The following is a 13,017-nucleotide window of genomic DNA, read 5'->3' on the forward strand; positions in this document are numbered from 1 at the left end:
GCCTGGGTGGCTCAGTCGTTAAGCGTCTGCCTTCGGCCCAGGTCATGATCCCAGGGTCCTGGGATCGAGCCCCGCATCGGGCTCCCTGCTCAGCGGGAAGCCTGCTTCTCCCTCTCCCTCTCCCCCTGCTTGTGTTCCCTCTCTCGCTGTGTCTCTCTCTGTCAAATAAATAAATAAAATCTTTAAAAAAAAAAAAAAAAAAAAAGATGGAGAAAGTTGCAAGATACTGCCATTCCCACTCGACCAGGTGACTTGAGTAACTGCCAGTCGAAATCTGCTACTCTGTTCTAATAACCTGTAGAGCAATGAATGCATGGGTAGATGCAGACAGGCTAAATTTGATAAGAATGGTGATCTATGGTGATATTATTTACATGCGTGTGCTTACATTTTATTCAGTACTATGCAATTTTATCTTGAAACTGCTGAGTCAATTAGGGGTAAGTTGGGGGAGATGTAAAGGTGAATACATCGCTAACAGAATGGTTTATTAATTTGTGGTTCATTGGAAGACTAAAGATTGTTCAAACAAATAGCTGTGAAATTTTCCTTAATCCTTTGTCATGGAGGTGTAACCCCAAATGAAAATCAGGGTGCCAGCATTATGGTACTACAACCAGCTTTATAAGAAGAGCCAGTCAAATTTTAATTTATTTAGCATTACTTCACTTGCAGATTGTTTTTACAAATTGCATTGGCATATTCAACCTTTCTGGATTCAAACATTACACGTGTGAGAGCTACATGGCCTTGAGGTATGCAATTGTCCTCAAAAGCTTTGTGGAAACCTGAGTGTCAATCAGAAGCAACATTTGGTCAGTAATGGAGCCCTAGAAAAAAGTACGGTGAGCTAGGTAAACATTATATGCCCTGTCCTGGGGAGAGGGTCCACTGTGAGTCTCAACAAATATCCAAAATACCTGATGCTTCAAACCCTGAAATTATGGCAAGCTAATGAAACTTGATTCCATTTTGGGGAAAAGACAGTCTTTTTAATAAATGGTGCTGTGAAAACTGGACAGCTACATGCAAAAGGATGAAACTAGACCACCTTTTAACACCATACACAAAAATAAGCTCAAAATGAACTGAAGACCTAAATGTGAGACCTGAAACCGTAAAAAATCCTAGAAGAAAAAACAGGCAGGGGGAGCCTGGCTGGCTTAGTCAGTTTAGCATGCGACTCTTGATCTCGGGGTTGTGAGTTTGAGCCCAACATTAAGTGTACAGATTACTTAAAATTTTTTTTAATATTAAAAAAAACACAGGCAGTAATTTCTCTGACATTTGCCCTAGCAACATTTTTCTAGATATGTTTCCTAAGGCAAGAGAAATAAAAGCAAAAAAAAAAAAAAAAAAAAAATGGGACTACATCAAAATAAAAAGCTTTAAAAAGCTTTTGCACAGCAAAGGAAACCATCAACAAAACAAAAAGGCAATCTACTGAATGGGAGGAGATATTTGCAAATGATATATCTGATAAGGGTTTAATATCCAAAATATATAAAGAACTTATACAACTCAAAACCAACCAACCAACCAACAAACCAACCAACCAACTAACCAACCAAACAGACTTCTTTTCCAAAGAAGACATCCAGACGGCCAAAAGACACATGAAAAGATGCTCAACATCACTCAGCATCAGGGAAATGCAAATCAAAACTATAATGAGATATCTCTTCACACCTGTCAGAATGGCTAAACTAAAAAAGAGAAGAAACAACAAGTGTTGGTGAGGATATGGAGGAAAAGGAACCCTTGTACACTGTTGGAATGTAAATTGGTGTAGCCATCGTGGAAAACAGTATGGAGGTTCCTCAAAAAATTAAAAATAGAAATACCATAGGACACAATAATTCCACTATTGGGTATTTACCCAAAGAAAACAAAAACACTAATTTGAAAAGATATATGCACCCCCATGTTTATCACAGACAAATAAAAAAGTCCACACAGCAGTTATATTTCTCAATAAAAATTCGTCATGAAGCATATTGGGGTGTCATATTTAGTTCCCTGTGGGTTAGGCTGAATCATAATCTCTGAGATAAATCTCATAGACAGTAACAACCAAGGGCCAGACTTAGACCAGGGTGAATTCATTAAGATAAACACCATCAAGGGAGTAGCCATCCTGCTAGCCCTTCTTGGTTGTGTACCTTTCCTCCCCCATCTACAGTGCATATGGTGACTATTCCAGTCCCTACCGCTGAAGAACTTAAAAGAGGGTGAAGAAGCTTGTGTTTGCAGTGTGATGTTTTACTCCAGGCCTCTATTGAAACTCTGCCCTCAGAAGTCAGTAGCACTGTCCTGGTGGCCCAGTGCAATGTCTTCTCAGCCTTTATCCTACACTCGCTTTGCTACTTGAACCTACTGACCACCGTCTCAGTTCCTGGGAATCCTATCTGAGGCAGTCCAGACTGGAAAGAGACAGAAGGGTGAATCTGAGCCACAGTTCAGGAAATTAAGCACGAAACCTAAATATTTATTAGGCATCCGCTAATTATGCGTGCTAGGCATTTTCTTTCAGGCACCTGCGATGTATCAGTGAATAAAACGAAGACTGCTGCCTACGCAAATGAATATAAATGTCTCCAGGAACATTAACAGAATAAAGGATTTTATTCTCTCCTTCATGTCACTGTAGGTTTTATTCTCATTTTTATTACAGTACCTTCAATGTATTATTGCAAATGTTTGCTTATGGGTCTGTCTCTCCATCCTGGACTATGGCTTTTGGGATGACAGGGATGGCATATTTCATTATGCTGACACTTGGCGGGCATTTGATAAATGTCAGTAGAATAAATACCTGAATGAACAAATGAAGCTGGATTGCTAAACAGGCCTGCACTCTAATGTCTTAGAGAGATTGTGCTTATCTTGGTCTTAGAGGAAAGTAGATTTTATATTAAAAAGAAAACCCCCCACAAAACAAGAATACTGCACTAAAAGGAATACATATTAAACAAGAATCAGGGCTTCTCTCTGCCCCCTACCACTGACACCCTAGACAAGACCCCATCATTTATTTTTCTCTGGATTAACAAAACCATCTCTCAGCTTGGCTGTGTTCCTCTTCCAACTGGGCTTCTCTCCCTCAGTCTGTTCTCCATAATGGAGCCAGGGAGTGTTTTAAAATATGACTATGACCGTGTCATTCCCTTCAGCAAAATTTGCCATGGTTTTGTATTTTAGTCAGTTTTTGCTGTATAACAGCCCCCACATCTGAGTGACTTACCAAAATAAATATTTTCATGCTTTTAGGTCTGCAGGTTGGCAGCAGTTTGGCTCACCCAGGTTGGGTTCAGCTGGGTAGGACTCCAGGTTTCTGGTAGGGTTTAGGTGTCGTCTTTGAACCATCATTCTAGGGCCTAGCCCGAAGGGGCATCGGCTCCCTGAAGCATATCCTTGACACAGACCACCACAGGGGCGCAAAACGACAGGTGAACCCAAGTAGCTCATTCATAGCTTCCGCTGGCCTTCTTTGCTACCGTTTCATTGGCCAAAGCAAGTCACATTGCTAAACCCGAGGTCAAGGGGCAGGGACGTTTGCTCTGCACACCGTAAAGCTGTGGTCAGTTCTGTAACACGAATGGCGGAAAGAATTGGGAGCAACAACCCAATCGACCCCACTTTTCCTTGACCTTAGGATTCAGTCCTAAACCCTTCACAATCTGTTTTCTTACTTTCCCACCTTCTCTTGCAACTTCTCCTCCTCTCTCACTGCATTTTCTTCGAGCTTTGGATGATCAGGAGACGATCAGGTCCAATAAGAGGGCATGCTGTCTTTCACGTGCAAGCCTTCAACCGTGCTACTGCCTTCTCCTGATGCACCCTTCCGTCTCTCTTCCTCACCCCTACCTTCCTGCTCCCACTCGCCCCAGGGGATTCACCTCTCCTGGCTGCCAGTATAAATGGTACGTCCTGTCCATCCCTCCTTGTCTGCATCGCCAAAGCTCCAGCACTTGATTTTATCAGAGCCTTTCTCACCAGGTATTGTTTTTTTTTCTTATGTAATTGACTGGCTCCCCTGATTGACTGTGACCTTCCTGAGGTTGAAGACTGTGACTCTGTTCCACCAGCCTGTCCCCAGTTAGTGCCTTGCATACAAGAGTACTCATTTTGTTTTTATTCAACGAATGTACTCATAAGCAAGAACAAACAACAGAGAATACAATTTGGTTTGAGGGTCTGCTCAAAGTAATTTATTTTGAAAAGTCTAGGATATACACATGTCCAAAAGGCTCAAGGCAATGAAATATGTGCATAGCCTTTTCATTTTTTCAGAGTCCTCTCTGGTCTCTGCTGCTTATTTTCATTACACAAATCTCCCCGTTTTGAGACTTTTGTCATCCGCACACTACATTGCAAGACAGCCTATAGGTGAGCCCGGTAGTGTGAGGAAAGACTTTACCCTGTGGCTGTAATAAGAAGACAGAACTGGGCCGATGATGTTTGCAACAATTCAAAGGACACAGCCAGAATATTGATCAGCTCTTGTGGCTGACCGTATGCCAAGGGACAAAAGCAGCTCCCCCAGGACCGAGTGGTGAGATCTGCCTTTGTAAGATACACGGCTCTAAGTTACTTGTTTATAGCCAGAAGACTAATTCTTAATTGATGCATTTCTGAGTGAAGAGCCCCAGATGTTACATGCTAATTTTCTCTTTTAGAGTGTGTCAATTTATGCAGTTCTGGCTTGAGGGCTGGGAGTCGATCAGTCACACCTGACTACCTGCTCTACATGAAAATATGAGCACTAATGTCTTGTCTCTGGAATTTGAGGAAGAAAATTTCATTAAGGATGGGAGCCATTCCTAGTCCCCAATAAAGGGCAGACAAGAAGGCCAATTAAGGATCTGAAGGTGATTGGCTGGTGGGTGTGGGGTGTGCATGGAGGGGGGATAGTAGAAGTCATGGAGGACCCAAATCTTCCAGGTCCTAGCATATGGGTTTGTTTACTTCTAGAGGTGATTGCCAGCTGAGGCCTGTGTTCTTGCAGCTCGTTTCAAATTCTGATGATAGAGAAATTATTCCTTTTTCTGATGATGAGAAATCTGATCCAAGTCGCATAGGCTTAGAAATGTCTATGCTAGTAATTTGCTAAATTTAAGGATATAGGATTTCACAATTAGATTCTCATTTAAGAAAAACCATCTTGCTTATTTAGAGAATTAGTCTTTTATTAGTCAAAATGGATTTGCTTCTGAGGCTTAAACTACTTGGACTCATTTCAGGCAAATGTTTTCTAAGAGCTGAGTTCTTAAATTGAAAGAGAAACATAAGCCAACATAATAACATATTTAATGAGCTGCATGAATGCCTTGAAAAATCCCATCCTGGCCAAACAGTAGACAGATACCATAACCAAAGCTGCCAAATAGCTTCTGCTGAAGGGCCCAAATCATCCTAGGTTACAGTATAGACTCGTGGCATTTATTTATTTTTTCGATTTTCTGAGTTTCTTCTTATATAAAGCTTGGTCCTTTTAAAATGTAGCCTCATTTTTCCCAGCTAATTTAAGGGCTTGGCAACACTGACTTGATTGTTTCTCAGATGGGATCAGTAATCTCTTTGGAAAAGCATGTGGGTTCGTGTGTGTCGGGGAGCAGTGGGAGGTGGTTATAAAGAGACTATGGAAACACTTTACATGTGCAAGCAGGGATGTGGAGAACTCCAGATTGTATGATTAACCTCTTCCAAAATGTCTCCCATCCTCTGTGCTGTGACCCTTTATGTCCCAATTGTTTTAGAAGTTGCTACGCAGTTCTCAGCGCAGCTGCTTGAACTTCACAACGGCCTTGGGGACTTCCCCTCTGCCCATTTTGTCATTCACAGGACAGTGAACCTCTCCCAGCGCATATAGGAACTGCTCCGATGGCCACAGAGAGGAGCCCAGCAGGACAGGGCCTGGGTGAGGGGGCCAGGTGAGGGAGAGAGGGCTGAGGCTGGAGGGCGTGGCTGTTCCTGGATCTGGAGGGCTGGAGGATCATGGATTTCAAGGTGAAGAAATGGCTTCTCAACGCACGTGTTTCCAGGGTTCCAGGGAGAGGCCCTGGAAAGAGAACTTTCAGGGATGGATGCTCTGCTGACCATGCTCGTCTGACTCACCTCCCGAATCTGACCTTCTTAGGCCTCCTAGCGTTCTGGCGAAGGAACCTGACCTGGTGTGGCTGTTCAGTCATTGCCAGGGTTTTTGGTTAATATAAGGAAATACTCAATGAGCAGAGACGGATGCGAATTATGGATCTCCTCCCCCACAACCAGGTGGATACCACTATAAAACCAAACCTAATTCTGCCAAACATAACAAGTACTTAGAGCCAACAGTCACCAGACAGACGACTCATCCCCGTGAGTTCAGTGAGCTCGCTGTCAGTTCCTTAGGCATTCCGACAAGCCCCTGGTCCCAAAGGTTTCATCCAGGGCAGACCCAGCACTGCTGTGAAGACGGGTGACCGGACCTTTTAGTGAGATCAGGCCCCCATTGTCCTTTTTGAAGGGAGCACACACCAGATCAAATAGATTGGTTTAAGTTTATGTTTGGCTACTCGATGTAGTAGATTCCTATTTTCTTATTTATGCAAGAGCTCTGAGGCTCATGGAATCTTTCAGGTCCCTCATAGATCTCCAACACCACTCATTTCACCAATGAGCAATGATTTCCAACATCCCCTGAATTAATATAAAAGCCCCAGGGAAGATTCACATGGCCATGTTTGCAGAGCTACCCTGGAATGTGGTTTACTGATGAGAGCCCTTCAGTGTTCATCTAACTGCCCCTGGGGTGTAGATTAAAGTACATTTTCACTCCTGTAGCAATTCCTGCGCTCCTTCCCCCCAGCTAATCTTCATGAACAATATTATACACATCCTTCATGGAAATAAAATAACTCAATAAAATCCCTGCCCCTCACAGTAAAGCAGTGTACAGATTATTAACCATTGTTCCTCAATTCCAAACTCTTCTTTGTGCCGCTGGGGTGGGGACTCTGTGAGCATGCCTGCTTAGCCAGCCGTCCCTGTTAGGCTCTGCCTGGAGGGCCCCTGGGCAGGGACCACAAGGCAGGAAGAAGAAAGCACTTTGCTCCCTCCTGGGTCCAGCCTCAGCCAGCGATTACACTTTGCTCTGTCAGCAGCATCACCTTCCTGTGCTTCTGATACACTGGCACCAGCCCAGCCCCTCCCTGCTCAGAGGTCTGGGTCCCAGCTCCATGGGACCCTTCCCTGGGGCCCCTAGGCTCTGGGAACTGACTTCTTCCCTTTGTTTCTTGCAGTAACTGTCTTTGAGTTGCCTCATTGTTCTTGTTTTATGGTTCCAGGCCTCCAGTACCTGCTCTACTAAATCCCTATATTAAACTTACTCTGTTAAAATAACTGATCTGGGTTCTATTTTCCAGCCTGGATCCTAAATGATACAGTCAGGGTCTAAATATAAGAACAGAAGCAAAAAAAAAAAAAAAAAAAAAAAATTCTAGGAGCTTTGCAATGAAAATTTCAAACCAAAAGGTTACTTTACAAGGAAAGGACTAATAGAATATGATTATCTTTGGAGAGCCCAAGGTTGAAAATGTCAGTATGGTAGGCCTATATCAGGTCATTAGGAGATTTTCCAAGATCTAGTTATCACAGTGATGTGACAGCAGGTATTAGGGAAGCAGGCACTTCGTGCCTGGGAGTAAAAGACTGTGTGCTAGCTAGTCTCGAAAGATGGTCCCAGTAATACCTTCCCTGCCTTTACACACATGCCAGTCTTTCCATCAGGGTAGAACTTCCTTCCCCTCCCTGTGAATTTGGGCTTGTCTTGTGACTGGCTTTATGCTGATATTCTGGGAATTCTGAGCCCAATCATTAATAGAACTGCCAGCATAGGCTTCTTCCCCTTGGGTTGCTCATTCCTGAGACAGTCGCTCTCATAACCCAGTCACCATGCTATGAGAAGCTTGAGCCACAAAGCAAGGCCACATAAAGGAGAACTGATGTACACTTGTCAATAGCCCTAGTTGAGAGCCCAGCAGACAGCCAGCATTTGCTGCCAGCCATGTGAGTGTGCCATTTTGAATGTTCCAGACCAGTGGGCCCCTAGATGACTGTAGTCCTAGCTGACGTCAGGTGGAGCAAGAGAACCACCCAGCTGAGCTCAGTCAACTAAGGGATGGTGAAAGAGAATGAGATGATTGTTTAAGCCCCTAGGTTCTACAGTATGTCATATGTAACAAGAGAGAACAATCAGACAGGAAGACTAGTTCCCAGATACCGGGAGGCTAAGATCACTGATAGGAAACCTGGGGACATGGTTACTAAGGTTAGTCAAACCCATCCTAGCACTATTTGTACCTCTACCAAATGATTCCTTGTAAGGCAGCAGAGTAGCATGAACATTTGATTATATTGGCTGCTACCAGAATTTAGGGAAGGGCCTAAAATCCTTTGGAGGGCTGCTTAGGGGATGGAAGACAAAGCACTTGGACAAAGTGAAAAGAGACGACAAAGATCTCAGGAAAATTACCTACATAGGAACGGAGGGGAATTCCTGGAGTGAGTGAAGACAGGAAGGCCCAGGGTGGGTGTGAGGCTGAGAGTGAGAGTGGGCAAGGCGCCAGGCAGTGGGCAGTAGGCTGAACTCTGGGGAAGTTCCTGCCAGTGAGCAGGTGGAAAACTTTTAGAACAAGGTCGTCCAGTACTCAGTATTTGCTATAAACTTACGCCTTTTTGGAATGTTTTCTGTTGAAACTGATGTGGAAATGAGACCACAGACTCAAGAGTTTTTCAAATAGGAACACTTGACATTTACTACAATTATTCATGTGAGAAGAAAGGAGGAAAGCACCTGCAAGCTAGAGCCAAATGACAATTTGCCTCAGTTCTTAACACATCAGCTTTACCGCTACTCTAATTCATGTGTGTGGTCCAAGATGCAACCCCCCCTTCCAGAAATTGTGCTGGGATCTGCAGGGGATGGAGACTCTTGTATTCATAAACAAATTTATACAACTTTGAAAAGCAATTAAAGTATACATTTTGAAAACAAAGGAAGTCAAAGTAAACTGAATGAGTGTTCACCTGGAGAAAGATTCAGGTGACTTAAAAAGAAAGAGAATTGCAGTGGTGTCTTTTTGGTTCAGTTGATAGAGCATGTGACTCTTGATCTCGGGGTTGGGAGTTTGAGCCCCATGTAGGGGTGTAGAGATTACTTAAAAATAAAATCCTAAAAAAAAAAAAGAATTGCAGTATTCGCTAAGAACCTAGGAATTAAACATTGAGGGAACAAAACATTAAGGATCTATTTTGTTAGTTGGGTTTTTAACTTTTGGGACATATAACATGGAACTTTTTTGCTTTGGGTATAGCTAATTTCCCTCAACTAGCTGAAGGATAAAGACATTGCCTTTCTCACCTGGACAGAGATGAGATGAGGTAACAGAATAGGAAGAAATGTGTGAGTGAGACTCAGGAAGAGCTGGGATTCCTACTGAGAAGCGGTCAGGAGATCATGAGCTCCTTGCAGACATTTGGGGACAGCATTGAATTTCTCACAAGGTTTGGGGAGGCTTGAGCTGATTGAGCTCCTTCAAATCCAAGGAACAGACCCAGGTGATAATTAAAAGAGAGTTCCAAGAGACAATTAGACCCTGATGCACATCACACATTGTATGTAATGCATTAACTTCTTTCCTGTGCATCTAGAATGGTACTTGTTTTCAACTCTCCTTGGGAGAATTGAGAACGGAGTCACCTGAATCATCTTCTGTGTTCCGGGGTTCAGAAATGGACTCCTAATTGAGACATCAGGCTTTTTATAGCCCAAATAAGGTAACTTCTGGTAGAGTCAGAAGAGTTTAGAGAAAAACTTCGGGAGTGTGTTGAAGGCCCTAGTTGGTGAGAGGGTCCCTATTCTAGCAATCAGAACCTCAGGTCTCCAAGCTGGAGGGCACCTTGAGAGTCATGGAATTCAGTCCCCTTACTTTCCTGTTGTAAAATGGAGCTCAGAGAGGTGAAGAGACTTGTCCACGGTCAAGAGTTTGTTAGGCAGCAGAGCTGGAAGGGGAACCCTGTTTTTTGACTCTAAGCCTAGGGGTCTTCTGAGAAACAGTCCCATGTGCTTCTGGCAGATTGTATTACTGTTCCCCAAAATATTCCCTTTTTTTCTCTCTCTTCAGTACCCCTTCCCTGTGGCTCATGATCTCTCTTCTCCTTTTACCTCAACAGCCTGAGGGAATATGGCAAGGAGCAGAGCTGGGCCGGCCATCGAGTGTGAGTGAGCAATACCTTTGGCTTGGTATAAGCCACTGAAGTTTGGAGTTGTTTGTTACCACAGGCTGACTTAGTCTATCCTGACTCTTGCTGTTTTCTTCTGCCTTGTAAGCAGACCATTTTGCAAGTGAGGGAATGTATTATCCACTGGTCAGCCTAAAAACTGCATTTCTCCTGCAAGCTATTAATTTGGATTGCTGTTACACATTCATTTCCTCTGAGTCTGGGTTGCCTGAGCAGTATCTGAATGGATCCAATCAACCTGGGTAACTGGAAAGTAAGAGCCAAGAGTTTGGAAAAGAAACAGTGACGTTGAGGCCTTCCCTGACCATCCCTCCCTCTACTAGAGAGAAAGCAAGGGAGAGAGGCAGGAGGGTGAGGGGAAATGGGGCCAAGTCAAGAAAGGGACATGGGGATCGCCGACAGGCAAAATTTCCTGACTTCATATGTTTGCTTAGGGCCAACCTTGAGAGTTAGCTCTGTACCTGACCCTTAGAAGGTTCTTTCTTACTTGGTACCCTTCCAGGTGGCCCACCCTCTCACAAGAGGCTATTCCTGATCTCTAATCAGGGACAGAAGGGACTTTTAAGATGGTGGCTTTGGGACTATATCCTAAATATTAAATTTCAATTTCCACCTTTGCAGTGTAAAACAAAGTCTTCATTCTACATGGCTTCTTCTTTTCATAATCAAACTTTAAATGATGAAAGAAGTTGAATTAGGGTATTCAAAGGTGATTGTTTATCACATTATGTCATTAACATCACCCATTGTGTCATTAAAGTGAATCAGCTTAGGGTGAGGTAAGGGTGGCCCCCAAAGTAGATTATGTCATTAGAGAGTCATCCTTTGGCTGAAAATATTGTATACTTGCCCTGTGATTCACACATCACCTAGAAGCAAATCCACCTGATTTAGGTGAAATATTATTTTTGAGCTTTTAGAATTTTGGTATTCTCCTCAACGGAGGCCAAGTTACCTAAAGGTGCTGCCAAAGTCAAAGAGTGATTGACTTTCATCGTTACAACCTCAAAACCCTAGGTCATTAAACAGTCTGCATATTTTAACCCCAATTTCATATATTTTATATAGTTGTGAGTACCCTTTAAAAGGAACCCTGGAGGGAATGTATATGGATACAAAACCTTTTTAAAATGAATTTTATATCTGGTACTTCGTGGGCAAAAAATTCACGAAGCAATGAGAACAGATAGGAGCAAGCTTTGTGTTTCAAATATTGTCACCTCATGACTCGGGCAGTTAAGACAAAAGCAATCTCATGTCAGGGTTAGGCAGGCAGCCATAAAATCGCTCTGAAGTAACTGCATGAGAAAGAAGATGTTTTGTTTATATGTTGTAAAAAGTTCACAAAGACTCCATTATGTGGGAATGTTAAGTATAACCCAAGTGACAACTCCATCCTCACATAGGCCATGTCCGATCTTGCCTGGCCCACAGCAGCCTAGCTCCAGACACTGCTCTTTTCACACATATTTGGATTAGACACTCTCCGTTTAGGTTTCTTGTTAACACAGTGTGCCACTGTCCAGACGGAGTGGTCCTCCCTGTCCGGTGGGTGCCACCACAAGCTACCACGACAGCACTGGGTAAGGGCACCAGACCCTGGCGGGTGATGAATGAATGAATGGCAGTGCCCCGTCTTCCTTCTTCATCCATATGCTTCCTCCGGCCTCTGCGTGCTGCGCGTCCGCCATGTGTCATTCAAAGCACAGCAAAGCTGACCTGGATCAGAGGCAGGGTAGTGGTTCAGAGCATGGATTCTGGAGCCAGGCTGTCCTACTTCAAATCCTGGCCCTGCCATTTACTAAAAGTTCCTTAACCTCTGTGTGCCTCCGTTTCCTTATGTGTAAAATGGGTATGATGGTAACCGTACCTACTCACAGGGTTGTTACGAGGGTTAAATGAGTCTGGGCACAGAAAGGGCATAGAACATGTTGTTCCTGGCTCATAGGAAATGCTCTGTGTTAGCTGTCACTGGCTAATTATCATTGCCCCTGGTTGCTGTGATTTGGAATTACATCTGTCAGGAGAGGGTCTGTCTGGTTTATCGGAACACTCAGGTGCCTATCATAGGAACTGATTTGAGGCCCTGGCCTCCCAAAGGCCACCCAAGGAGACCAGAGTCTTAGGGGGCAGTTTCACTAAATTCTGTCACTGGGTGGGGCCAGGGTAGGCTTGGCCATCCCTAATGATGGACTTTGCCATTATTTCTTATAGGAAGACAGGATTTCACATACATGGTTTTAGGTTAAGAGGCTTGTTCCAAAACATATGTCCGCGCTAAAGACCTTCAACTAAAGATTTAGTCCCACACAGGCCCTGTGCCATCTGAACAGGAGTATTAGTACCTCCATCCTTACTAGGATATGGGGGTTTGCAGTTGGTCTGGCTGCCCAATCCTGGTGTCTGGGGAGACCCTGGGCCCCAGCATGTCCCACCAACCTGCAACCTCCCTGCCACACTGTGGCACATACTGTTGGCTGGTTGTTCTTTTTTTTTTTTTTTAAGGATTTTATTTATTTGACAGAGAGAGACACAGCAAGAGAGGGAACACAAGCAGGGGGAGTGGGAGAGGGAGAAGCAGGCTTCCCGCGGAGCAGGGAGCCCGATGCGGGGCTCGATCCCAGGACCCCAGGACCATGACCAGAGCCAAAGGCAGATGCTTAACGACTGAGCCACCCAGGTGCCCCTTGGCTGGTTGTCCTATAACCATTCCTCTTTTCCTTTGCCTACCTC

Source organism: Leptonychotes weddellii, chromosome X (genome assembly GCF_054177405.1).
Source record: "Leptonychotes weddellii isolate Sample4059 chromosome X, ASM5417740v2, whole genome shotgun sequence".
Classification (NCBI taxonomy): domain Eukaryota; kingdom Metazoa; phylum Chordata; class Mammalia; order Carnivora; family Phocidae; genus Leptonychotes; species Leptonychotes weddellii.